Source organism: Labeo rohita, chromosome 25 (genome assembly GCF_022985175.1).
Source record: "Labeo rohita strain BAU-BD-2019 chromosome 25, IGBB_LRoh.1.0, whole genome shotgun sequence".
NCBI lineage: Eukaryota > Metazoa > Chordata > Actinopteri > Cypriniformes > Cyprinidae > Labeo > Labeo rohita.
Window position 1 is genome coordinate 23,870,072 of NC_066893.1, and position 26,452 is coordinate 23,896,523.

The 26,452-nt window shown below is 33.2% G+C and overlaps 1 protein-coding gene across 2 annotated transcripts in view; it reads right to left on the reverse strand.

Annotated features, from left to right (window-relative positions):
* The window catches only part of plxnb2b (plexin b2b), a 255,909-nt gene that overhangs the window by 198,032 nt on the left and 31,425 nt on the right, over positions 1-26,452 (reverse strand). The window contains exons 2-3 of one of the 2 annotated variants that reach the window (XM_051099101.1): positions 24,848-24,977; positions 4,248-4,287 (exon numbers count right to left, since the gene is read on the reverse strand). The gene's annotated coding sequence lies outside the window, so the exon portion shown is untranslated. The remainder of the gene's footprint in view (positions 1-4,247; positions 4,288-24,847; positions 24,978-26,452) is intronic. The other variant, XM_051099100.1, reaches the window with a different exon arrangement.

A 26,452-nucleotide genomic window follows, 5' to 3' on the forward strand; every position in this document is an offset into this window, starting at 1 on the left:
TCTGATCCAACGTCAACAAGATCAGACAATTAAAGTCAAGTAAAATGAAATGAGATGGGACAAATGAGAAACAAAACGCACATGAGAATAAAAGATGAGACGAGAACAGATGAGAAGAGAAAAGTAGATAAGTGAAAACAAAAAAACAAACTTACAGAGAGAGATGAAGCAGTAAAAAGAAAAAAATGAGAAAAAAGATGATAATGTGATAAGAAATATAAGAGGTGAAGAGAGACGGGGAAAGCTGAGAAGAAATAGATGAAAAAACTGATAATGAGAGCAAAGGCGAGAAAATATGAGAGGAGACAAATTAAAAACATTTGAGACACGACATAAGAAAAGAAGACCAGAAGTGAGATAAACAAGATGAGATTGGACAACAAGCTGAGGTAAGAAGACAAAAACACAATGAGAGACTAAAGAAATGAGAAAAGTATAGCAGAGAGCAGATGGGAAGAGAATGAGAGATGAGACGAGACGAGAGCGACCGAAGGAGCCAAAGCGGAGCAGATGGAGAGAAGTAAAGTAGAAACGGAGAGCGGCAGCTCGGTCTCACTCATCTGCTGCTAGTGGTTTATTGATCGCAGACAGCGAGTCTCAAAGTCATTTATCACCAGCTCCTCAAGCCGCCGTATGTGTGTGTGAGGGAGATAACTCCTGCGATAGCGGCCATAGCATCCATTATTCCTCACAATGGGCTGTGCCTGGACCTGCCCGACAGCTTGACACACACACACACGCTCGCTCGCTCCCCCCGACACAACGACAAACGGCCTCTTTCTGAAAATAATAAATAAATAACAGCACGTATTGTTTCCCAGGCTTGGCCGAACGGCGAGAGCGAAGCTGCTCCACTGCTGATAGCGAAGCAGAAGCCTGAAATACGGCCAGAGCGCTGGAAAGTGCTGAGGCTGTGTGTGTGTTTACACGCTCAGGTTATAGTACATCATATTGAGCCAAGCTTGCCGGGACAAAGGAGGATTAAAGTTACAAAGGAAACATGTCAAAATGCACTCGATTTGCTTTCTTAATACACGTTCCTGGTTTTAATGTGAACAATTCATTGGTGCACATTTTTCCAAAGAAACTAGCTGTCTTTTAACTAATCGTTGCTCCACCTCTGAAATGACTTCTACAAGCATAATGTTATTTGATAACCAAACACACTACCGGTCAAAAGTTTTTGAACAGTAAGATTTTTAATGTTTTTTAAATACGTCTGTTCTGCTCATCAAGCCTGCAGTAAAAGCAGTAATATTGTGAAATATTTTTAGTATTTAAAATAACTGCTTTCTATATGAATGTATTTTAAAATGTAATTTATTCCTGTGATCAAAGCTAAATTTTCAGCATCATTTGATCCTTCAGAAATAATTCTAATATGCTGATTTGCTGTTCATGAAACATTTTTTATTGTTATTATTATCAGTATTTAAAATAGTACATTTTTTCAGGATTCTTTGATGAAAGATCCAAAGATTCAGATTCATCAAAGAAACCTGAAAAAAAATCTACTCGGCTGTTTTCAACATAATAAAAATAATAGATGTTTCGGAATGATCATGTGACTGGAGTAATGATGCTAAAAAATCAGCTTTGAAATCACAGGAATAAATTACATTTTAAAATATATTAAAATAGAAAACAGTTATTTTAAATAATGAAAATATTTCAAAATTGTACTGTTTTTGCTGTATCAAATCAATGCAGGCTTGGTGAGCAGAAGAGACTTCTTTAAAAACATTAAAAATCTTACTGTTCAAAAACTTTTGACTGGTAGTATAATTACACTACAGTTCAAAAGGTCAAAAGAAATTAATACTTTTATTCAGCAAGGACGCATTAAATTGATCAAAAGTGAAAATGTAATTTTAATTTTAAATAAATGCTGTTCATTGTAACTTTCTATTCAGCAAAAAATCTTGAATAACAAGAATATTAAGCAGCACAACTGTTTTCAACATTGATAATAATCAGAAATGGTTTTAAAGAAGCAAAATCAACATATAATGATTTCTGAAGGATCATGTGCCACTGAAAACTGGAGTAATGATTTGTAATAACATTTCACATTATTACTGTTTTTACTGTATTTTTGATCAAATAAATGCAGCCTTGGTGAGCAGAAGAGACTTTGTTTAAAAACATTTTACCCCAAACTTTTGATGTGACAAGGTAATGCACTGTTTTAGCAAAAATGTTCTTAATCAGGCTTAATTCTAGTATGTATTAGCCACTTTTCATAACCCAAAACAATTCAAAACATATAACACACAGTTCCACCCTGCATTTTTTTTCCATTTCACTTGGAAATACAACACAATCAAGAAGAAAAATGTATTTAAACACATGAAACGACATTTGCAACACATTTAATGTTGCACTTCTGGCATATTTCCGAGCGAATCATAATATCCGGCAACTAAACCAGCTAACTAAACCAAGCCCCGCCCACACAAGATTTGATTGGCTCTTGGAATTCAAGGTTTTAACACTATTAGTTGAAAGGGTCACCGGATGCCCATTTTCCACAAGTTGATATGATTCTTTAGGGTCTTAATGAAAAGTCTATAATATACTTTGGTTAAAAATTCTTAATGGTAGTGTAAAACAACACCCTTTTTACCTTTTTTGAGCTCTGCAAAAATCATCTCATTCTGATCGAGGCTGCTTTAAATGCAAATGAGCTCTGCTCGCCCCGCCCCTCTCTTCTCTCTGTGGAGAGACGAGCCTGTTTACTTTAACCACATTTAGCTGCGTTTAGCGGCTAAACTTGCTAACTAGCACATTATTAGGAAAGGCGATCGCAAAGATTCATAAAAAAAAACCGTATACTCACTTCTGCTGTAAGTGAAGCTGGATCATGAATGATTCGCACAAACACAGACAGATATATGTAGATCGGGAGGCGCATTCCCTTCACAAACAAACGTAATCCACTGCATCTTTAGCGGCTCAGATGTCGGGAGTAAATGACGACTACTATATTCATTATTACATCCAGCAACACAACACCTCAATCGCTCAATCTGAGATATTCTTGTCTAACTTACATCCCTGCTCTGGCATCGAAACAAAGAGGGCGGACTGTGACAGCTGGTCTGAGGTAAAACGCTCATGTCAATCAACTATCGTGGGAGCGGCCTCTGTTGGTGTGACGCCACAACGACAGGCATCTGAGAATGGCTCGATTTGAAAAAGGGAATATTATTTTTACAGATTAATTAAAAACCACTGCATGGATTTGTATCATTATAGGGTAGATTTGTACATAGACTGCCAACACACATTAATGTTCATGAAAAAGTGAACTTAGCATCCCCTTTAAGATTCATTTGGCTTGGTTCACGTCAATAGAAATAGTCATTTCAGAGACTGTTAGGTCATTTCTAGTTCAGAAATCCGAGAACCTGATAAATAACATACAATAAGACCAAAAACATAAAAGTAAAAAGAAAGTAAATAGGGTCATCTTAAAGGGATAGTTCGCCCAAAAATGAAAATTCTGTCATTAATTACTCACCCTGTAAGACCATTCATCTTCAGAACGCAAATTAAGGGTTTTTTTTATGAAATCCAAAAGCTTTCTGACCCTGCATAGACAGCAACGCAACTAACACGTGCAAGGCCCAGAAAGGTAGTAATGACATCAATAAAATAGTTCATGTGACATCAGTGGTTCAACCATAATTACTAAAATAACGACTCTATTCAACCATTATTTATTGTCTTCCATGTCAGTCTCCGACGCACGTTCACGAAAATACCACAACGAAGTATTAGAAAGCTCTCGGATTTCATCAAAAATATCTTAATTTGTGTTGAGTTTAAAACAACATAAGAGTCAGTAATTAATAACAGAATTATTATTTTTGAGTGAACTATCCCTTTAAGGAAGAAGCCTTATTTCAGTCACTTTATAAAGGCAGTTTAGTATGCTGTCATCCTCCACTAGGCTGACTAATCAAACCCAAAGCTCAGCACTGAGAGAGCCAGTAAGGATGATTAAACGAGAGGGGGGGAAACGATAAACATTTGAAGCGATCAGACACATTCTCGCTTTCCTTCCAGCAGCTCTTCCCGCTGCGATCCAGAAGCCTGATGTGTGTCAGGATAAATAAAGGTCGTGCGGGAACCTAACCAAATGCTGCATAGCCATTTCAAACAGAAACACCGGACAGGCCGCCAAGCCGTGGCTCATCTGCCAAAAAGATGAAGAGCACATCTGAAAACAACCATAGACCTACCTTGCAGTCTGTCGTCCCAGAAGAAGATGAGTGGGAAAGCCTGGAAAACAGACACATTTCTTAATCAGCATTTGTCTTGCTTTCCAGTCAACATTACAACACTGAAAAGCAATATACTCTCTTATAATTAGTTTAGTTGGTCTTACCCCAATAGCAAAACTTGCTGTTAGTTCACCTAAAACTGAATATTCTGACATTATTTACTCACCCTAGTAATTTTTTAGCAAACTACCCCTTCAATATCTTCCGCAATTTTGCTTCTCAAGAAAATGTATCTTGCCAAACACTGACAGAAGCCGAAGGAAAGTGAGATATGTGAAAACAGATAAATACAGGCTAAAACAAATCAAGAAAAAAGTTCTCTCACACCATATGCGCCATTGATTTCCTATTCTCTCGGAAACATTTAATGAGCTTAAGCGAAGAAGCAGAGATTGAGGGAGAGAGAAAGAGACGAGGAAGAAAACAGATAAAGCCTCATGAAAATTTCCCTGAGAGAGCAAATCATTCAGGAAGACAAGAAGGTGCTTAGCAGAGGAACAGGTGTTGGATGTGAAGATTCCCACATTGGAATCCGAGCCAAAACCAGCGGGAGTCCGTCAACAAGGAGCAAAGCTGGACCACATCTGTCTGCAAGTCATTCCCAGAGCGACAACACATCGTGCAACAACAGAGAATGAATAGAGCTAGAGGAATATGACTCTTTAAATATTTAGGTGAGGGATTGGCTAAGAACGAATTGCACCTGCTAATAACATCAACACACTATCTGCGTTGTTTTTGTAGCCGATTCACTAAAAGGAAGTAGACATTAAAAAGCGCAAAATGCAACTTGAAAGACACGATTTAGACTACTTGGATTAAACGTCTGACCCTCACTTCAAGCATGGTTTCAGATATCAATATTTCCATAAAAAAACAACAACGTAGACAATCATTACACGTCCGCTGATGCCTTAATCGAGGAGCCGCCGAGAGCTTGTTTTAGCAGTAAAAACGCTTTAAAACGTTGAAGAGCCATTAGAGAGGCAGATTGTGAGTAATGTGAGATTCGAACATTCACCCAAACGCCGCCCCATTAGCTCCAGCAGCGCAGCAGAGAGAGATCTGCGGTACATGCAGCCATTACGGCGTCCCTCAGGGCTCGGTATTGGGCCCAGTGCTGGATTTCAGTGATGTGCAGTATTGCTTCATCCTTTCATTTGCTGCCCCAGTGGAACTGCAGCCATGTCGTGCTAAACGTTATCAATCAGCTAACAGCAGCCTGTTTAAAATCACTCAAGGCTCACATGGTATTAAAAGCTGCCAATGCAAATGCTAAACAAATTTGGTTTCAACTTGTCCCTTATCTACAAGCGTCAAGCTGTCTAAAGTAGATCTCAACCGGGGTGGGCAGTCTGAACATAATTTTACCGTACAAGTAATATATACTATATATACTACATTAACAATATGCATCACAGTACTCGCTACAGTTCAAAAGGTTGGGGTCAGTATGTTTTGCATTTTTATTCAGTAAGCATGCATTCAATTGAATAAGAGTGACATTAAATATGTTTATAATGTTACAAGAGATTTATATTTTAAATAAATGCTGTTCTTCAGAGCTTTTTGACTTTTGTCTCAGAATTGTGAAATATAAACTTGCAATTGCAAGAAAAAAACTCATGATACAAACTGACTTTTGCAAATTCAGACTTTTTTCTCAGAATTGCATGATATAAATGTGCAGCTCAGACTTTTTTTTCTCAGAATTGTGAGATATAAACTCACAGATGTGAGAAAAACTCAGAATTGCATAATACGAACTCACAATTTGGACCTTGCGTGATATAAACTTGCAATTGCGAGAAAAAAGGTCAGAGTATGGAGACAGAAACTCTGCAATTTTCCAATTCTGAATTAAAAGTTTATATTGCAACTTTATCTCGCATTGTCTCTCATAGTTCTTTTCTCTTTTCTCAAGTTCATATCTCATGATTCGGAGGAAAAAAGTCACATTTGCGCAATGTAAACTCGCAATTGTGAGAAAAAAAGACAGAATTTGTATTTTTAGTTTTGATCAAATAAATGCTCTTTTGTAAGAATAAAAATTGTACAGACCCCAAACTTTTGAACGTTTGTGTTGTTTATGCTGGAATGTATGGAAGCCTGTTTCCGCTACTAAATAAAAACAGGTAACTGTGACTTTTTATCAGAATTGCATAATACAACTCGCAATTCTGACTTTTTTCTCAAACTTGTGTAATACAAACTCTCAATTTGGTGATATAAACTTGCAGATGCAAGAAAAAAGTCACAATTGGGAGATCGAAACTTGCCATTCTGAGGAAAAAAAAAGTTTATACTGCAAATTTATCTTGCAATTCTGAGTTCTTTTCTCACAATTATGGGTTTATATATCACAACTGTGACTTTATAACTCGACATTGTGAGTTAATATTCACAATTTTGAGAAAAAAGTCACAATTGCAAGATGTAAACTTGCAATTGTGAGAAAAAGGGTCAAAACTTGTATTTTTGATCTAATAAATGCCTTTATGGTGAGCATAAAAATCCTATAGACTCCAAACTTATGAATGGTTGTGTTGTTTTTGTTGGAATGAATGGAAGCCCGTTTCTGCCACTGAATTAAAAAAAAAAAAAAAGGTAATTGTGGCATTTTAACAGAATTGCATAATACAAACTCGCAATTCTGACTTTTTTCTCAGAATTGTAAGATATAAACTTGCAAACGCAAGAAAAAAAGAGTCACAATTGGGAGATAGAAACTTGCCATTCTGAGAAAAAAAAAAGTTTATATTGCAAATTAATTTAGCAATTCTGAGTTCTCTTCTCAAAATTGCAAGTTTATATTTCACAAGATTTCACAATTCTGAAAAAAAGTATCAAATTTTGTATTTTTGAACAAATAAATGCAGCTTTGGTGAGCATAAAATCTTACAGACCCCAAACTTTTGAACAGTTTTGCTGGAATCTATGGAAGTCTGATTCCACCACTAAATAAAAAATACAAAAGGTAACTGTGACTTTTTATCAGAATTTCATAATAAAAACTCGCAGTTGTGACTTCGTTCTCAGAATTGCACAATACAAACTTGCAATTGTAAGAAAAGTCAGAATCGCGTGATATAAACTTACAATTCTGACTTTTTCGCAAATCCGAGAAAAATGTCAGTTATGTGATGCAAACTCACAATTTGGACTTTTTTTCTCAGAATTGCATGATATAAACTCACAATTGCGAGAAAAATGTAAAATCTGGGTGATAGAAACTCTTTCTGTTCCTGTTTAGTTTATATCTCACAGTTATGACTTTGTATCTCGCAACTGTGACTTTATAACTCACCATTGCGAGTTTATATTTCACAAATTCTCACAGATTGTATTGTTTTTGCTGGAATGTATGGAAGCCCGATTTCGCCACTGAATACAAAATAAAAAGAGGTAATTGCGACCTTTTATCAGAATTATGTAATACAAACTTGTAATTCTGACTTTTTCCCCAGAATTGCATGATATAAACTCAGTTGTGAGAAAAAAGTCAGAATAGTGTGATATAAACTCAATTACGAGAGGAAAAAAGTCAGAATTGGGAGATAGAAACTCGCAATTCTGAGAAAAAAAGTGTACACTGCAAATTTATTTTGCAATTCTGAGTCAGTTGCGAGTTTATAAACTCACAATTCTGAGAAGAACAAAAATTACAATTGTGCGATGTAAACTCGCAATTGCGAGAAAAAGTGCACCGTTTGTGAGTATAAAAATCGTACAGACCCAAACTTTTGAACGGTTGTGTTGTTTTTGCTGGAATATACGGAAGCCTGTTTCCGCCACTGAATTAAAAAAGCTAATTGCAACTTTTTCATCAAAATTGCGTAATACAAACTCGCAATTTTGACTTTTTTTCCCAGAATTGAGTGATAAACTTGCAGTTGCCAGGAAAAAAAAGTCAGAATTGGGAGACAGAAACTCACAATTCTAAGAAAAAAGGTTATATTGCAAATTTAGCTCGCAAATCTGAGTTCTTTCCTCGCCATTGTGAGTTTATATCTCACAATTCTAAGGAAAAAAGTCACAATTGGGAGATGTAAAGTTACAATTGCTGAGTTCTTTTCTCACAATTGCGAGCTTATATCTCACAATTCTGACCTTATAACTCGCCATTATGAGTCTATATTCACAATTCTGAGAAAAAAGTCACAATTGCAAGATGTAAAGTCGCAATTTGGAGAAAGAGAGTTTACCTTTTTTTAATTCTTTATATAGTGGCAAAAACAGGCTTCCACAGGATTGTGAAAAAAAAAAACAAATCAGTATCTTGCCTTCAGAGAATACATATTGAATTATTCAATGATTTTCTTCCGCTGTTGTATTTTTTTCTTCTTGTATTTAGCATACACCTCACTACATATTTCTTAGATTTGTTCATTCAGATTGGATGAGAAAAACAAAAGTGAATTCAATAAAAATTCTTCAAAAACACGTTTTAACAAGTCAATTTATCATCTAAGGATGATTAGATATTTTAACCGAAAAACAAGACAAAAACACTGATTAAGAAAATGAGGTTGAGATTACACTGCAAAAATTAAATTCCTCACACAAATGTGAGAAATGATGTGAGGAAGATAAAGAGGAGTCTTTAATGATGCGATGAAGAGAATTATACAAAGTGGAAAAAAACGTGATGCAGTCTGCAGACAAACATCCGGATGGAGTGGAAATCCACAGGAGACGCCAAACCAAAGAAAGTCAAGCGAGCGAGAGAAATTAGAAGGTGAGAGCACGAGTGAGAAAGTCGAGTGAAAGGGGGATCAAACCTTACTACTCACTGGAGTGTCGGGTGAATTCGCGGATTCACAGTTTGGGGTCTGTGAATGCAAGTCTGTGAATATTTATAAAGGAGAGTGAGCTTGAAACGAGACGAGAATATGAGCCGGAGAGACATCGTTTGCTTAAGCGAAGACACGTTTTCTCCTCTCGATCCTGAATGAAATTTCTTGAGTGTACATGTTGCTATGAGCCGCTGCCCTCGGAGCGAATCTGAGAGGATTTCTGACGGCAAACTAGCGAAGAGGTAGCAAAGGGCATCCGAGAGAGAGCCAGGAGCGTTTGAAGGGATATGAAAGCCTTGTGCCAAGTGACTTTCCCGCCCAGATACTATAATACACTGAAGCTTCATGTAAATGCATGATCCCACTGCGGGGAAAACTCTCGCCCTGCAGCAAGAGTTTCCTGTAGTTTACCAGCCTACGCTCAGCCCACCTGAATATTAACCTGGTGTTTTGATTCGCTACACTCACAGAACTCGTTTCTCCATCAAGATCCTTTCAAGTTGAAGATGTCAGGAGCTTTTGTTCAATAAAAACTTCTATCGGCCTGTCAACGAATGACTCTTTCACCAGAAATCAGTGCAGGCTTAGTGTGAAAACATGGACTCGTGCTTGTTTGACAGACACTTCAATGGTCCATGAAGGACAATTCAGAAGGGACACCTGCTAACACTATGGTGACATGAACAAACCAAAATCAAAGTGTTCTTCACAGCTGGAGAGGGTATGAGGAGGAAACAGACCATTCAATGAAAAATTAATGAGAGAAACGCTCAACATGGTGCTGTAGGAAAGGAGAAGAGCCTATCGGCTTATTAGCCATTTAGTTTATTAGCCACAAGCCAACTCCAAGGCATTGTTTAGAATGGAATAGAATACTAGCATACTACTGTGTTTTGTCCACTTTTAGTGTTTACTGAAATGGCAGCACTTCATAATAACTTTCATTAATACATCATTAACAAGCATTATATATTGCTTAATGGTTCATACATACAGATAGCTAGAAATATGAGCTAATGTGTTTGTTAATGTTTACTAACAAACATTACCTAATGATTAACAGATTCATGTGAATTAAAAATGTCATTAAGCTTTTCATTCTTATGATCATGTAGTTCTTGAAAACCTACAAATGATTTTAACAGATGTTATACACTGATTAAAAGCTTTTGTTAATGCACAACACTTTAGCTGCTATTGAGGTGGGATACGGGTAAGGTTAGGGCCAGGTTTGTGTTAAGGGTACGTTTATTGGTTGGTTAAGGTGTCAGAAGTGTACTGTGTCAATTTGATTACTATATGGGAACACATTGTTGTGATTAAAAACAAAAAGTATTTTAAAGTAATAAATAAACAATTTTTTTCCTTCTGTTAATACAGGAATAATATATTTTGGAAACCCATTTCCGAGTTTAAGAGAGACAAAAAAAAACAAAAAAAAAACTGTTACTTTTTCTCGCAATTGCAAGGTTACATCATGCTATTCGGACTTTTTTTTTCAGAATTGCATGATATAAATGCAATTGTGAGAATTGCAAGGTTAAAACTCGCAATTGCAAGTTTATATTTCACAATTCTAACTTTTTTTCTCATAATTCTGACTTTCCTCTCACTTGCAAGTTTATATCTCACAGTATTACTTTTTTCTCAGAACTGTATAATATTAGTTAAGTCGGAATTACGAGACATAAACTCACAATTGCGAGAAATAAAGTCAGAATTCAAGTTTAAAACTCACAAATGCAAGTTTGTTTCTTGCAATTCGGACTGTTTTTTTTTGCAATTACAAGTTTATATCTCGCAATTCTGACTTTTTTCTCACAACAGACTGATATAAACTTGCAATTGTGAGTTATGAAGTCGGAATTACAAGATATAAACTTCCAAATGTGAGATTGTATCTTGCAATTCTGACCTTTTTCTCGCAATTGCTAGTTTATATCTCGCAATTCTGACTTGTTTTTCAAGTCGGAATTACAATATATAAACTCAGAATTGTGAGATTAAAACTGCGAGTTTGTATCTTGCAATTCAGACTGTTTTTAATTGCAATTACAAGTTTATATCTCACAATTCTGACTTTATTCTTCACGATTGCGAGTTTATATCTCCCAATTCTGACTTTTTTCCTCACGATTTCGAGTTTATCTCGCGATTCTGACTTTTTTCCTCACTTTCGAGTTTATATCTCGCAATTCTGACTTTTCTCACAATTGTGAGTTTATATCTCGCAATTCTGACTTGTTTTTCAAACTCAGAGTCAGAATTACAATATATAAACTCGCAATTGCGAGAAATAAAGTCAGAATTGGGAGATTAAAACCACAAGTTTGTAACTTGCAATTCTGACAGTTTTTTCACAATTACAAGTTTATATCTCGCAGTTCTGACTTTTTTTCTCAGAACTGTGAGATATAAACTGGTAATTGTGAGTTAAGTCCAGGCAGGTTTTTGCAAAGGGTCAATTGCATGTTATAAAGTCAGAATTGAGAGATATAAATTCACAAACAGAACTGTATGATGTAAACTTGCAATTACAAGAAATAAAGTCAGAATTGCGAGGTTAAAACTCGTAAATGCGAGTTTGTATCTTGCAGTTCTGTTTTCTCACGATTTCGAGATTATATCTCGCAATTCTGACTTTTTTCCTCACGATTTCGAGTTTATATCTAGCAATCCTGACTTTTTTCTCACAATTTCAAGTTTATATCTAGTAATCCTGACTTTTTTCCTCATGATTTCGAGTTTATATCTCACAATTCTGACTTTTTTCCTCATGATTTCGAGTTTATATCTCACAATCCTGACTTTTTTCCTCACGATATCGAGTTTATATCTCGCAATTCTGACTTTTTTTCTCACAATTGCAAGTTAAGTCGGAATTACAAGATATAAACTCGCAATTACGAGAAATAAAGTCAGAATTGCAAGGTTAAAACTCGCCTTTTTTCGCAATTCTTACTTTTCAATTCTGACTTTATTTCTCAGAATTGCAAATTCAAACTTTATTTCTATTGTGGAGTTTTTTTCCTTGCAATTGCAGGTTTATCTCTCACAATTCTGAGAAATTTTATTGAAAACATGTTTTGCACCCAAATTACATACAGAGTGTTATGTCTTTAGCAAGCATTTAGCTAAAAGTGACTAAACCTTTACAGATCATGGAATAATCTCAACTTTACATTGGGTATTGCAAAGATATGAACAAATGATTAATAAATGATTTGTAAAGATAAATAGAATGAATTCAGGTCATTTGGGACACATTTTGCCATCGAGATGACTGCTCATAAAGGTACTAATGATTAGTTAAAGTTTATTAACATTTACAAATGATGAATTGTGTTCAATATAAACTGGGTACTGCAAAAACATGAACAAATCATTTAGAAATATTAATTTTAAGATGTGCAAATAGCAGAAGTGTACACAACAAACAAAGACCAAAAATATGACCTTTACAGTCCTCATTTGTAAAAGCAGTATAAACAAAAGTAAATAAAGTTTAAATCTCCTCAGGGAATTACCGAGACAGTCACCAAGTTACTTAGAAAATGACATAACAGCCTCTCAGTGAGTGTAACCACACAAACACGATCACCTGAGGCAAACAATCCTCCCAGCAGAGTCAACATATCGGCAGCCAAAGAGCTCAATAATGGTTTTGAGGGTTTCTACCACTCATTAGCACGGCGCTAGTGGTGGAACGTGAAGATAAGCGCTGGATCGGTGGCCTGTGACACGCCGCCCCTTATCTGACAGACCCATCGAACCTCTATCAATAAACGACCCAGAAAAATCCGCGAGACCAACACCTGTTCGATCAGCCGACAGTCAAACAGCACGCGACAACCTGATGACCTGCAGGACGGCTAGTTAGACAGCCAATAAATACACAAAGCAAAGGGTGAGATGTGGACGAGCACACACAGAGACGTCTGAAAGTAATTCAATGCCCTGTGACCGAGGCATTACGCTCTGGAGGAGAAACGTAGGGCAGATGCACACTGGCGTTCATGCTATGTCACAAATGTATTTTCTTAAACTGGATCTAGCGAACCCCTGTTTGTTAAATGCTTCATTAGAGCTGCATCTAGCATGCTAAAGTTAGTTCCAGCTCCGAATAAACACACTTTCCTGTCATTTTCAACTCAGTTTGAACCGCAAGACATTGATTAGGACAGGTGTTTGATTAGAGGTGGAAGTAAACTCTGCAGGAAACTAGCCCTGTGGCCACAATTTGCATAATATTTGCCAATACAATAAGAGTTCAGAACAGTATACTTCTCTTACAATTTTTGCAGTATATGCTACATATATTGTGCAGAATATGATAAACCAGTTTATCAAAAATTAAACGCTAAAACTAACTTATGCTAATGAGGATAGCTAAATGTTATGACTAAAACCATTAAACTTCAATATGTATTTTTTAATCACTAACCTAAATGCTAAGTATAAGTGCTACATTTGATTTTATGGTAATGAATTTAGCTCATGCTAGCCTTTAAATACACAAAGAAACAATATACAATGTTATTTTGACAATGTTTACAAGGTTGCCTAACGTGAATGTTAAAATAAATGCGATAAGTTTGTTTAACTAATTGTGATGTTCAACACAGCAATATGTATCTGTTTAGATAAACGTTCACATGCATGCAAACAAAAATAATATGCGGTTGCCTAGCTAATGCTAATGTTCAGAAACAGAAACAATATGTGATGTTTGTTTAGTGAATGCTAGCACTACAATCCAAACAGAAACAATGCAATAAAGTGATCTAGCTAATGGTAACGTTCACATGAAAACATAAATAATATCCAATGAAGCCACTTAATTAATGTTAATGCTTAAATGTAAACAAACGATTAGTAATAAGGTTATTTTTAATAATTCTAACATTCACATACAAATGGAACCAGTGCGATAAGGTTGTCTAGCTAATGCTAACATTGACACGCAAACAGAACAATATGCGATAAAGCTATTTAGCTAATGCTAATTCTCACATGTAAACAAACAATTAGCAATAAGGTTGTTTTTAATAATTCTAACATTCACATACAAACGGAAGCAATGTAATAAGATCGTCTAGCTAATGCTAACATTCACATGCAAACAGAAACAAAATGCAATAAAGCCATTTAGCAAATGCTAATGCTCAAATGTAAACTATTTGTAAAAAGGATGTTTTTCTAATAATTCTAACATTTACATGCAAACAGAAATAATGTGATATGTTTGTTTAGTGAATGATCACCTAGCTAATGCTAAAATTCTTTTAGCTAATGCTAACATTCACACGCAAACAGAAACGATATGCGATGAAGCCATTTAGCTAATGCTAATGCTCACATATAAACAAACAATTTGTAAACAGGTTGTTTTTCAAAATTAATACTATCATTCACATGCAAACAGAAACAATGTGATATGTTTGTTTATTAAATGGTCGTCTAGCTAATTCTAAAATTCTTGTTAGCATTAGCTACATTCATACGCAAACAGAAACAATATACGATAAAGCTATTTAGCTAATGCTAATGCTTAAATGTAAACAAACGATTAGTAATAAGGTTGTCTTTTAATAATTCTAACATTCACATACAAATGGAAGCAATGCGGTAAGGTCATCTAGCTAATGCTAACATTGACACGCAAACAGAAACAATATGCGATAAAGTCAAGCAAATGCTAATGCTCAAATGTAAACAAATAATTTGTAAAAAGGTTGTTTTTCCATTTTTCTAGCATTCACATGCAAACAGAAACAATGTGATATGCTCGTTTAGTAAATGGTCGTCTAGCTAATTCTAAAATTCTTGTTAGCATTAGCTACATTCATACACAGAAACAGAAACAATACAATAAAGCTATTTAGCTAATGCTAATGCTTAAATGTAAACAAACAATTTAAGTAGTAGGTAGTAGTAGTATTTAAGTAGTTTTTCCAATAATACTAACATTTACATGCAAACAGAAACAATGTGATATGTTTGTTTAATGAATGGTCATCTAACTAATGCTAATGTTTGTTTAGCTAATGCTCAAATGTAAACAAACATTTTTTTAATAAGGCTGCTTCTGTAATGCTAATGTCCACATGCAACTGGAAACAATACGCAACACGTTTGTTCAGCAAATGCTAATATTCACATGCAAATAGATAATGTGATAAAAGGGTGTCTAGCTAATGCTAACGTTCAAAACACATGCAAACAAAGACAATATGCGATAATATTGTCTGGCTAATGCTGAAGTTCACATGTAAACAGAAACAATGGGAAATGTTTGTTTAGTGAATTCTAGTATTACAGTGCAAGCGGAAACATTGTAATAAGGTCATCTAGTTAATGCTAACGTTCATATGCAAGCATAAAGAATATGTAACAAAGCCATTTAACTAATGCTAATGCTTAAACGTAAACATACGATTTGTAATAAGGTTGTTTCAGTAATGCCAACATTCATATGCAAATGAAAACAATGCAATAAGGTCATCTAGCTAATGCTAACATTCAAACGCAAACAGAAACAATATGCGATAAAGCCATTTAGCTAATGCTAATGCTTAAATGTAAACAAACAATTTAAAAAAGTTGTTTTTCCAATAATTCTAACACTCACATGCAAACAGAAACAATATGTGATAAAGCCATTTAGCTAATGCTCAAATGTAAACAAACATTGTTTTAATAAGGCTGCTTCTGTAATGCTAATGTCCACATGCAACTGGAAACAATACGCAATTTGTTCGTTCAGCAAATGCTAATGTTCACATCCAAATAGATAATGTGATAAGGTCATCTAGCTAATGCTAACGTTCAAACGCAAACAGAAACAATATGCGATAAAGCCATTTAGCTAATGCTAATGCTTAAACATAAACAATTGATTTGTAATAAGGTTGTTTCAATAATTCTTACATTCACATACAAATGGAATCAATGCGATAAGGTTGTCTAGCTAATGCTAACATTCAAACGCAAACAGAAACAATATGCGATAAAGCCATTTAGCTAATGCTAATGCTTAAACGTAAACAAACAATTTAAAAAAGTAGTTTTTGCAATAATTCTAACATGCACATGCAAACAGAAACAATGTGATATGTTTGTTTAGTGAATGGTCATCTAACTAATGCTAACGTTTGTTTAACTAATGCTAACACTCACACGCAAACAGAAACAATATGTAATAAAGCTATTTAGCTAATGCTCAAATGTAAACAAACATTGTTTTAATAAGGCTGCTTCTGTAATGCTAATGTCCACATGCAACTGGAAACAATACGCAATTTGTTCGTTCAGCAAATGCTAATATTCACATGCAAATAGATAATGTGATAAGGGTGTCTAGCTAATGCTAACGTTCGAACGCAAACAGAAACAATATGCGATAAAGCCATTTAGCTAACGCTAATGCTTAAATGTAAACAAACTATTTAAAAAAGTTGTTTTTCCAATAATTCTAACATTTACATCCAAGTAGAAACAATGTGATATGTTCGTTTAGTGAATGGTCGTCTAACTAATGCTAATGTTTGTTTAGCTAATGCTAACACTCACACGCAAACAGAAACAATATGCGATAAAGCTATTTAGCTAATGCTCAAATGTAAACAAACATTTTTTTTAATAAGGCTACTTCTGTCATGCTAATGTCCCCATGCAACTGGAAACAATACGCATTATGTTTCTTCAGTAAATGCTAACGTTCACTTTCAAATGGAAACAATGCACTAAGGTTGTCTAGCTAATGCTAACATTCACATGCAGACAAAAGCAACATACGATAAGGTTGTCTAGCCAATTCAAATGTTTTATCATTAACTCTAACATTCACACGCAAATGGAAATGATACGCGATATGTTCATCTAGCTACATGCTAACGGAAACTATATGCTACAAGGTAATTTAGCTAATGCTAATGTTGCCATGCAGATAGAGACAATGAGATAAATGGACTGTGGCACTATCTACCAATACTAGCGTACAGTCCTAAATTACTCAAAGGCATGTACGTATATTTAGTGCAAGTATGCAAATTGAGACGCCGTCGTTGATTAGCTAGTTCAGGTGTGTTTGATTAGCCAGTTCTGAACTCTGCAGGAAGGTAGATCTCCAGGAGCACGGCTGCTCTACAGCATTGTTCAAAAATAGGCCATGATTACCGCCAATGGCGAAGCAGATTTGCTGTAGGCTACAGTGTTTGTTTGAAACAAACATCCGCGCTTGAAAGCTGCCGGCAAATTCACGCACACTTACGGCACAAGTGACTCTGGATTGTTTTGAATAAATCAGGCTATTGATTTATTGACTTTTAAAAGGATTGCAGCATGGCTGATGTATTAAAATGTGTAAATATCCCTTGCTCGTAATGCAAGTAAGGGGTGAAAATAAAGAGGTTGGGTGTTTACAGATATGCTTAAACCCAAACATCCTGTACTTTTACGCCTCCCGCCGAGGAACACCTTCCACCCCTCACGGCGACGGAGTCTGGCCCCGAAAACTCGCCCGGTTTCCTGCGAGAGCCCACAGCCGGCCAATAATGAGAGGGAGAAAGAGAGCATGTCAAGAAGTGGATTCTTTCTGCTGAGCGCCATCTGGAAAGGCGAGCTAGATAAACAAGAACGCCGCTCGTATCCCCTCCTCGCACACATGCACGCGGACACACAAAGCCTTTTGGGTTGTCAGGGATTCTGGCTTATCAATTTCCAGCCACATACAAACCCTAAGATGAGAAAACGCACAATAGCAAGAGCGAGCGAGCGAGAAATAAACAGGGAATGCAGGTTTTCAGGCGACAATGGCCCTACCTACGGGGGCGATGATGGCTGGGGCCTTTTTGTGGTTCACGGGCTTTTTGGGATTTCAGTCTGGTCAAACTTTCCCACACAACACACGTGCTAAATGGAAAGCGTTCAGATCCAACATACAATCACAGACAAAAGAGGCTGTAAAAAGAGAAGCGGTGCAAATCACGCAGCAGAAAGCATCGCATTGAAAAAAAGGGTTTGTGAAAATGCCTTCAGGTTTAAACGTAAAGTGGCCAGGAAGCCAAGTCGACATGTGAAACCCACTCAGAATGAACAAGAAACCAACTGGAACAGAAACATTTAACGCCACTTAAACTTCAAACCACAATAGAGCTATTCAACTAGAACAAACAGAAGTAGAATGCAACAAATTTAAAATAATTTAAAACAGAATATTTGTATTATTGTATACTTCTACTTCTATTTTTGAGATGTTTTGTTATATTTAAAACAGAATAAATGCGTAATAATATTTTTGATTTTGGGAAACAGCATACTACTATAACTACTAAAAAATAAAAAAAAAAAGGAAAAAATATATAATTAAAATATAATAATAATAAATTCAAATTATTATTAAGACTAAAAATGTAAATAAAGTAAATAAAATAAATGATTTTTTTAAGTTTGAAATAATAAAATTAAAATTATAAATAAAATTCTATAATAACTTTGATGTTGAGAATCAGTATACTACAAAACTACTACCACCACCACCACAAAAAATAATAAATAAATAAATAATAAATAAATAATAATTAAAAAACCATTCATAATTTAAATACATAATAATATATTAAAAAATAATTTAAAATAAACATTAAAATTAAAAATATAAAACAATGTAAAAAAATAAAATGAAAAATAAAAATAGAAAATAATTAAATAATTAACAAAAATAAAACACTCAAAAAACTCAACGTAAAATTAAAAAAAAAAAAGAAAATTTAATTCTACACACAAAACATAAATTACATAAAAAACTTAATAAATGATACAAATGATACAGATATAATTTTAAAAATATACAAATAAAAAAGCAACAAAATAAAACTTAAAGAATAGTGTTTATTTAAAAAAACTGAAAAAATAAAAGATATAGATAGATAAAGAAAAATAAAAGATAGATAGATAGATAGACAGATAGATAGATAGACAGATAGACAGATAGATAGATAAGACAGATAGATAGATAGATAGATAGATAGATAGATAGACAGATAGATAGACAGATAGATAGACAGATAGATAGAATTGAAAACAATAGAATTTAAAACAATGTAAAAAAGTGAAAATAATAAATAATTGAAAAATAATACAAAAAGGTGAAAATAACAATAATAAAATTTTAATGGTTAAAAAAAATAAAACATTTAAAATAATAAATATTTAAATTCTTAAAATCTTAAAAATAATAATAAAAATTCTAAACACAAAACATTATCAATTAAATAAAAATTAAAGAATAGCAAATAAAAATTATATAAAATTTAAAACAGAATTTAAATATTATAGACTAAAACAATGTAAAAAAGTGAAAATAATAAATTATTAATAATTAAAAAAATAAAATAATACAAATTAAACAATATAAATTATACAGAAATACATTTTTCAAATATATAAATATTAAAATAAAAATTAAAGAATAGAAAATAAATTATATATATAGATAGATAGATAGATAGATAGATAGATAGATAGATAAAAATGTAAATTAAATGAAATGAAAATTAAACATAAAAAAAGTAAATGATTAATGAAAATAAAAAATTACAAATTAAAGACCGATAGATAGACTGGTGCACCGACTATTGAACTAAGGAATGGATTAAGACAAACCACCAAATCACTTTATTCCCACTGGATTTTACAAACTCAACTCTTTCTACACCTTCAAAACGGATCTAACGTGTAAGAAAAGAGATGACACAATCTCTCCAAACACACACACACACACACCTATGTTGACTAGCATCAGCTGACCTGTACTGTTCAAGCGTTGAGGGGCTCAGGTGGCAGGTGAGATCTGGAGGCGTTTGACAAATCAAGGCGGTCAGATAATGGCAAGCCAGCATCTCCCAGAAGAGGACGTGGACGGGGAGGAACTGGGCGGCTGTCCACTTGCATTGAATCACAGCTGAAGACTTTGACCTGATTACTAACCTGCGTGTTCAGCCAGAGCTCTGAGGACGCGTGACGACGCCCCACAACCCCTGATCAAAACCAAGAGACAGCGGAGGCCAGCGACACGGAGCTGCAACTTTGTTTGGATATCCTTAATTGAGAAGATCAGAAACGGATGATAACGTGAAATCACAGCGCTTGAGGACACGTCTGTTGTCCATGCATGGCGATTCCATCAATCTCCAAGCAACTAAAAAGTAATTACAGCTCAACACACACAATGGCTGGATTCCAATTTCAATACATCTACCACGCATGAAATGTATGCACTTGCTGGTATCCAATGTCAGTAGAAATTGTAAATAAAACCAACCATTAAATAGAAATGTTGTAATAAATAATAAAGAAAAAGAAAAAAAGTATAATATATATTAATTCTACATAATAATAATAATAATAATAATAATAATAATAATAAACAAAAATACAATGAAATAATAAATAGATAATTAATAATAAAATATATCTAATAACAAAAAAAAAAAAAATAGTACAATAAAAAAAATTAACAATTAAATAAATCAAAATAAAATGCTACATAGTTTCACAATGTTGCACTAACAAATTAATATCACTGTTTATTACTGCACACAGAAATAAAAAATATATATATAACAACAACAACAACAACAACAACAGATTAAAAAATGATAAATTTAAAAATTAATAATAAAATGAATCCAAATAAAATAATAAATAAATAAATAAATAAATACATACTATACAGCTTCACAATGTTGTATAAAAAAATGTAAGCAAATATTACTGTTTATTACAGCATGCAGAAGTAAATAAAAATAATGTAACTAATAATAATAATAATAATAATAATAATACTACATAACATAAAAATAATAAAATTAAATAATAAAAAATAATAACATTAACAATTAACAAAACAATATCACAAAATAAAACTCCACATAAATTAATTAATTATTTAATTAATTAATACTATAAAGCTTCACAATGTTGCATAATAATAATAATAATAATAATAATAATAATAATATCTAATAACAGATAAAAAGTAATAAATAAACAGATTAAATAATAAACTTAATAAAATGTACAATTACTAATAAAATAAATACAAATAAAATACTAAAATTAATGAATAAATAAATAAATAATATAATTTAATATCATGATATTAATAAATACCATCTGTTTATTTGGAATTAAAATTTTACAATTAAATTTTGGTTTGGAAAACAATTACAATATAATTTTACGGTTTTACTTCTTGCATGTAACAAAAAAAATCATTCTTGAGCATTTTTTTGATTTCAAAAATTTAAATGAGTTAAAAAATACTGATTTAATCAATAGTATTAAAAGTATGTACTGTGCTTGTCAGATTCATATCCAATAAACATAAATTACAATAAAAAAATAATATAGAAACAATAAAATAAAAAAATCATAAAGGGTAAATAAATAATTGCTATATAGCTTCATAATTAAACAATATTTTAGGTATACTGTTGTTTATTACGGTGCACAACCATAAATAAACATTATTATTATTATCATAATATTAATAAATAGCATCCTTCTGTTCATGTAGTGGAAAATGTGAAAAAAAAAAACTGGGAAAATGACTTTTACATTACTACATTTTATTTCTTGCATCGTGTAACAAAAATCACTCTTCTAAGCATTTTTTCAGAGCAAATACAAAAAAATAGATGAATATCATTAAAAGAATGAAAAAATATTAATATTACATTTAAGCCCCAGTAATTCTAGTCCAGAAAGCATGGAAATAATATGCAATCTGGCCATGATTTGGAAAGCACTAATCCTAATACTATAAAGTATGGATAGCTCACAAACTGAGGTTGAGCCACACACACAAAACAACGACCTAAAACTGAAAATCATGTGGCGCTGATCTCAAATATCTCATTTTGTATGTATTTTTGTGGCTGTTGAGGAAAGGTCCATAATAAATTCAATGTGTGGCGTCTGGTTTACACAACATCCTCTCACGGCGTGATATTACCAGAGAGATAAAGAGCCAGCATTCATTTTTAATGTCAGAAATGTAATGCATTATGAAGAGTCCAAACACACATACACACACACAAACGCAGAAACGCACACCTCATTAAGCCGTGCAGGAAACTACTCTGATATCCCTGAGCCCGTGAAAGATCCGCCGTGCCACGAGACTAATGCCACTAATCGTCTGTCCGGAAAGCTCACGGATACCCTCAGGTAATGGGGCAGCACCTCTAGAGACAGCGGTCCTGCTGGGGAAATCATTTGTGGAGGTCACGCTTACAATCCAGCTACAATGAGGGTGATGCAACCTGACGTGAGGCCGCAAAACCAGACTGACTGTGTTACAATCAACAAGAAACTGCAGGCATGTGATGAACTTCATCACACCTTGATTGATGAATGTTTGGAAATCCTGTTGGAAACAATTATTCTTAATCAAATGAACATTTGCGAAACCCCGCCCCCTTGGTAACCGCTGCTAATTACAGAGCAAACCATAGGAATGAACTCCAGATGATTGACGACTATGATGACATATTAGTTTGAGCTACAATATGAACTTCTCAAGATTTATGTAAAAATTTGGAAAAGGGAAAAAAAAAACTATAAATAAAATAATATCAATATATTAATTAATGAAATAATAAATATAAAATTATAAATATGTAAATAATAAACAGTAATAAAAATATAAATAATAATAAAATGTATAAATAAATTAAAAAGGAAACATAAATTATTAATGAAAATTATAACAAGTGGAGATATACGAATAATAAAATAACTATATAAATAAATATAAAAAAATAACAGAAATAAAAGATTATAACAATTGTATATATATATATATATATATACACACACACACACACACACACACACACGAAACAAACAAATAAAAAATAATAAACAGATCTATAAATAAGTATAATAGGAAAAAAACTTGATGAATATATATAAAAATATATAATGATGGAAATATAAAAAATTATATATATAAATTAATGAAATAGGAAATATAAATTAATAATGAAAATATATAATAAAAGTGGAAATATATAAATAAAATAAATGTAAATAAAATAGGAAACAAACAAACAAACAAATAAATAAATCATGGAACTGGAAATATTTAAAAACATAAAATATCTAAAAAAAAAAAAAGAAATATAAGATTAATAAAACAGTGGAAATACAAAAATAATAAATAATATCTATAAATAAGATTAATATACTATATACTAGTGGAAATATAAGAAATAATAAACATAATTTATAATGAAAATATATAATTTAAAAGTGAAAATATATTTTAAAAATTAAATAAAAAATCATTAAATAAATATATAAATCAAAATAGAAAATATAAATAAATAATAAAACATTAATATAATCATGGAAGTGGAAATATTTTTTTAAAATTATAGAAATATAAGATTAATAAAACAGTGGAAATTAAAAATAATTATTCTGATCTATAAATAAGTAAGATGGGAAATTTAAAATTTATAATAAAATATAAGATTACTATAATAGTGGAAATATCACAAATAAAAAAACTAAATAAAATAGGAAATATAAATGAATCATGAAAACATATAATATAAAAGTGAAAATGCAAAAAATAAAATAAAATAAATATATAAATAAAAAAAAACAGGAAATATAAATAAATAATAAAACATTATTATTATAATCACGGAAGTGGAAATATTAAAGTATTAAAAAATTAATAACATAACATAACATAACATAACATAATAATAGTGGAAAATAACTAATAAAAAATAAATAAATAAGATAGGAAATACAAATTAATCATGAAAATATATAATATCAAAGTGAACATATAAAAATAATAAAATAACAAAACAGTCCAAACACAAATATCCTCTCTAGACTTGCATTAGAAAATACTGAAAAGCTTGACTCATTGTGGATGGAAACAGTTGCTAAGTTAGGATTGGTCAGTAACATTTTTAAGGTGGGGATTAGCAAAGGGTACATTCCACTGGATGTCACTAATGGCATAAAAATAACGCTTTATCTTGAACGGCCATGAAAATTTCAGTTCTGAGTGTTCTCTGTGAGACATTCATGTCAAAAATATGATCAAATTGAGCTTGTATCCATCACATACATATACAAACAAATCCAAGTACCACAAACCACAAAAACAATCTTTTTAATCAGTATTTTCTTTTTGTTTCCCAGTAAAAAACATAAAAACTTTTGAGCTTAAAACAACACTTATCTTCTGCAGTTTCACTTCTCAACTTAATCATCAACATATTTTGACTTGGAAAAACAAGACAAAAATCCTGATTAAAAAGCATCTATTAGGGAGCACAACATCTGGAAAGCATCAGCTTCTATTTTAAGCACCATACATGCATAATAAACATCTGATAAACATAACAAGTCACAAATATTCAGAAGCATCTGTTAAAACTTTGTTCTAACATTCTAAAGGAAACCTTTCGAGGTGCTAAACCCGTTATAATCAACAAAGCTGTCTAAAGCCGGGCTTCGTTAATTAAAACGCAAGCGCTCGCGTCACATACTCTGTGTTACATGCAACGCGGCAGAAAAAAAAGCAGTACTTTAATCCTGTTGACGGTATTACAAACACATATAGAAATGTCAGGGCCTGTCGACATGGTTCAGCGCCCAGGCGTCTGGAAAAGTGATTCTTGTCCTGACTGAAATAATTTCTGCACAAGCTAAATACATTGTACTCACGCTTTTCTTTAGAGGGATTTGGAAGTTTTAACTTGGTGGCAGGTGGCAGCGGACGTCGCTGGCAGCCTGTCGAAATGTTGCTATGACTGATGGCATGTAATCCCAGTACAGCAAACACGTACTTCTGCGTCTGGAGACAAACAGGTAAAGATCTGCTCGGCTCAGAGCTGCTTCAGGTTTTGCAGTGGCATCAGAATGAGTTAAAGGCAAAGTGTGGCTTTTTTAAAATATTGAAATACCATTTAAACGTATAGAAACAACTACGGCTGAGTGCTTCTTGAGGTGTGTAAACACTGGGGCGCCTTTAAAAACATTGCTCTGACATACCCAATCATGTGAGTTGAGGGCAGAGCTATCTGTTTGTTCAACCAATAGGAGATGTTTGGGAAAACTCAGTAATATTGGTATTAGTAATATTAGTATCAGTGATGCTCACCTTCAGTCATAAAAAATATTTAACAAATATTAAAAACAGGGTTTGTACAGATGTAAAATGAAATTTCAGGACTTTCAAGGACCTTTCAAGCACTACTTTTTTGATTTTGACTTCACTTTTAAATTAAAACCACGGGGGACCTGTAACTGTCTTGCCTTAATAGTACAATTTTTTCTACTGTTTAATAAAATGTAAAAAAAAAAAAAATTCTGAAAAAAATTTCTTGCAAAACCACTCTAAAAACAAATGATTTGCGATACACGCTGACGTCTCAATCTGACTCAAATGATTAACAAAACTGCTCTGAAGTTTCGATCTTAATCACACAATTCGCAAAATGCGATGTTCAGATCTACATAAAATGATTCGTGAACCCGCTCCAAAATCTGGATCTAAATTAAATGATTTGTGATACACAATCTGAAGTCCCGATTTGAACGAAGTGATTCGTGATATGTGATCTGAAGATCCGAACTGAATCAAATGACTCGTGAACCTGCACCGAAGTCTCGATCTTAATAAAGTGATTTGCAAACCTGCTCCGAAGTTTCGATCTAAATCAAATGATTCCTGATATGCAAAGTTCGGATCTAAATCAAATGATTCGCAAACCCGCTCTGACGTCCCGATCTAAATCAAATGATTTATGATAGACGTTCTAAAGTCCCGATTTGAATCAAATGATTCGTGATATGTGTACTGAAGTCCCGAACTGAGCCAAATGATTCATGAACCTGCACTGAAGTCTCGATCTGAATCAAATGATTCGCGAACCCACTCCAAAGTTCCGGTCTAAATCAAATGATTTGCGAACCCGATCTGATGTCCCGATTTGAATCAAATGATTCCTGATATGTGATCTGAAGTTCTGAACTGAATCAAATGACTCGTGAACCTGCACCGAAGTCTCAATCTGAATCAAATGATTCGTGATATGTGATCTGAAGTCCCAAACTCAACCAAATGATTTGTGAATTTGCACCAAAGTCTAGATCTGATTTAAGTGATTCGCAAACCCACTTCGAAGTCCCATTCTAAATCAAATGATTTATGACAGACAATCTGAAGTTCCGATCTAAATCAAATGATTTGTGATATGTGTACTGAAGTCTCGAATTGAACCAAATGATTCATGAACCTGCACTGAAGTCTCAATCTGAATCAAATGA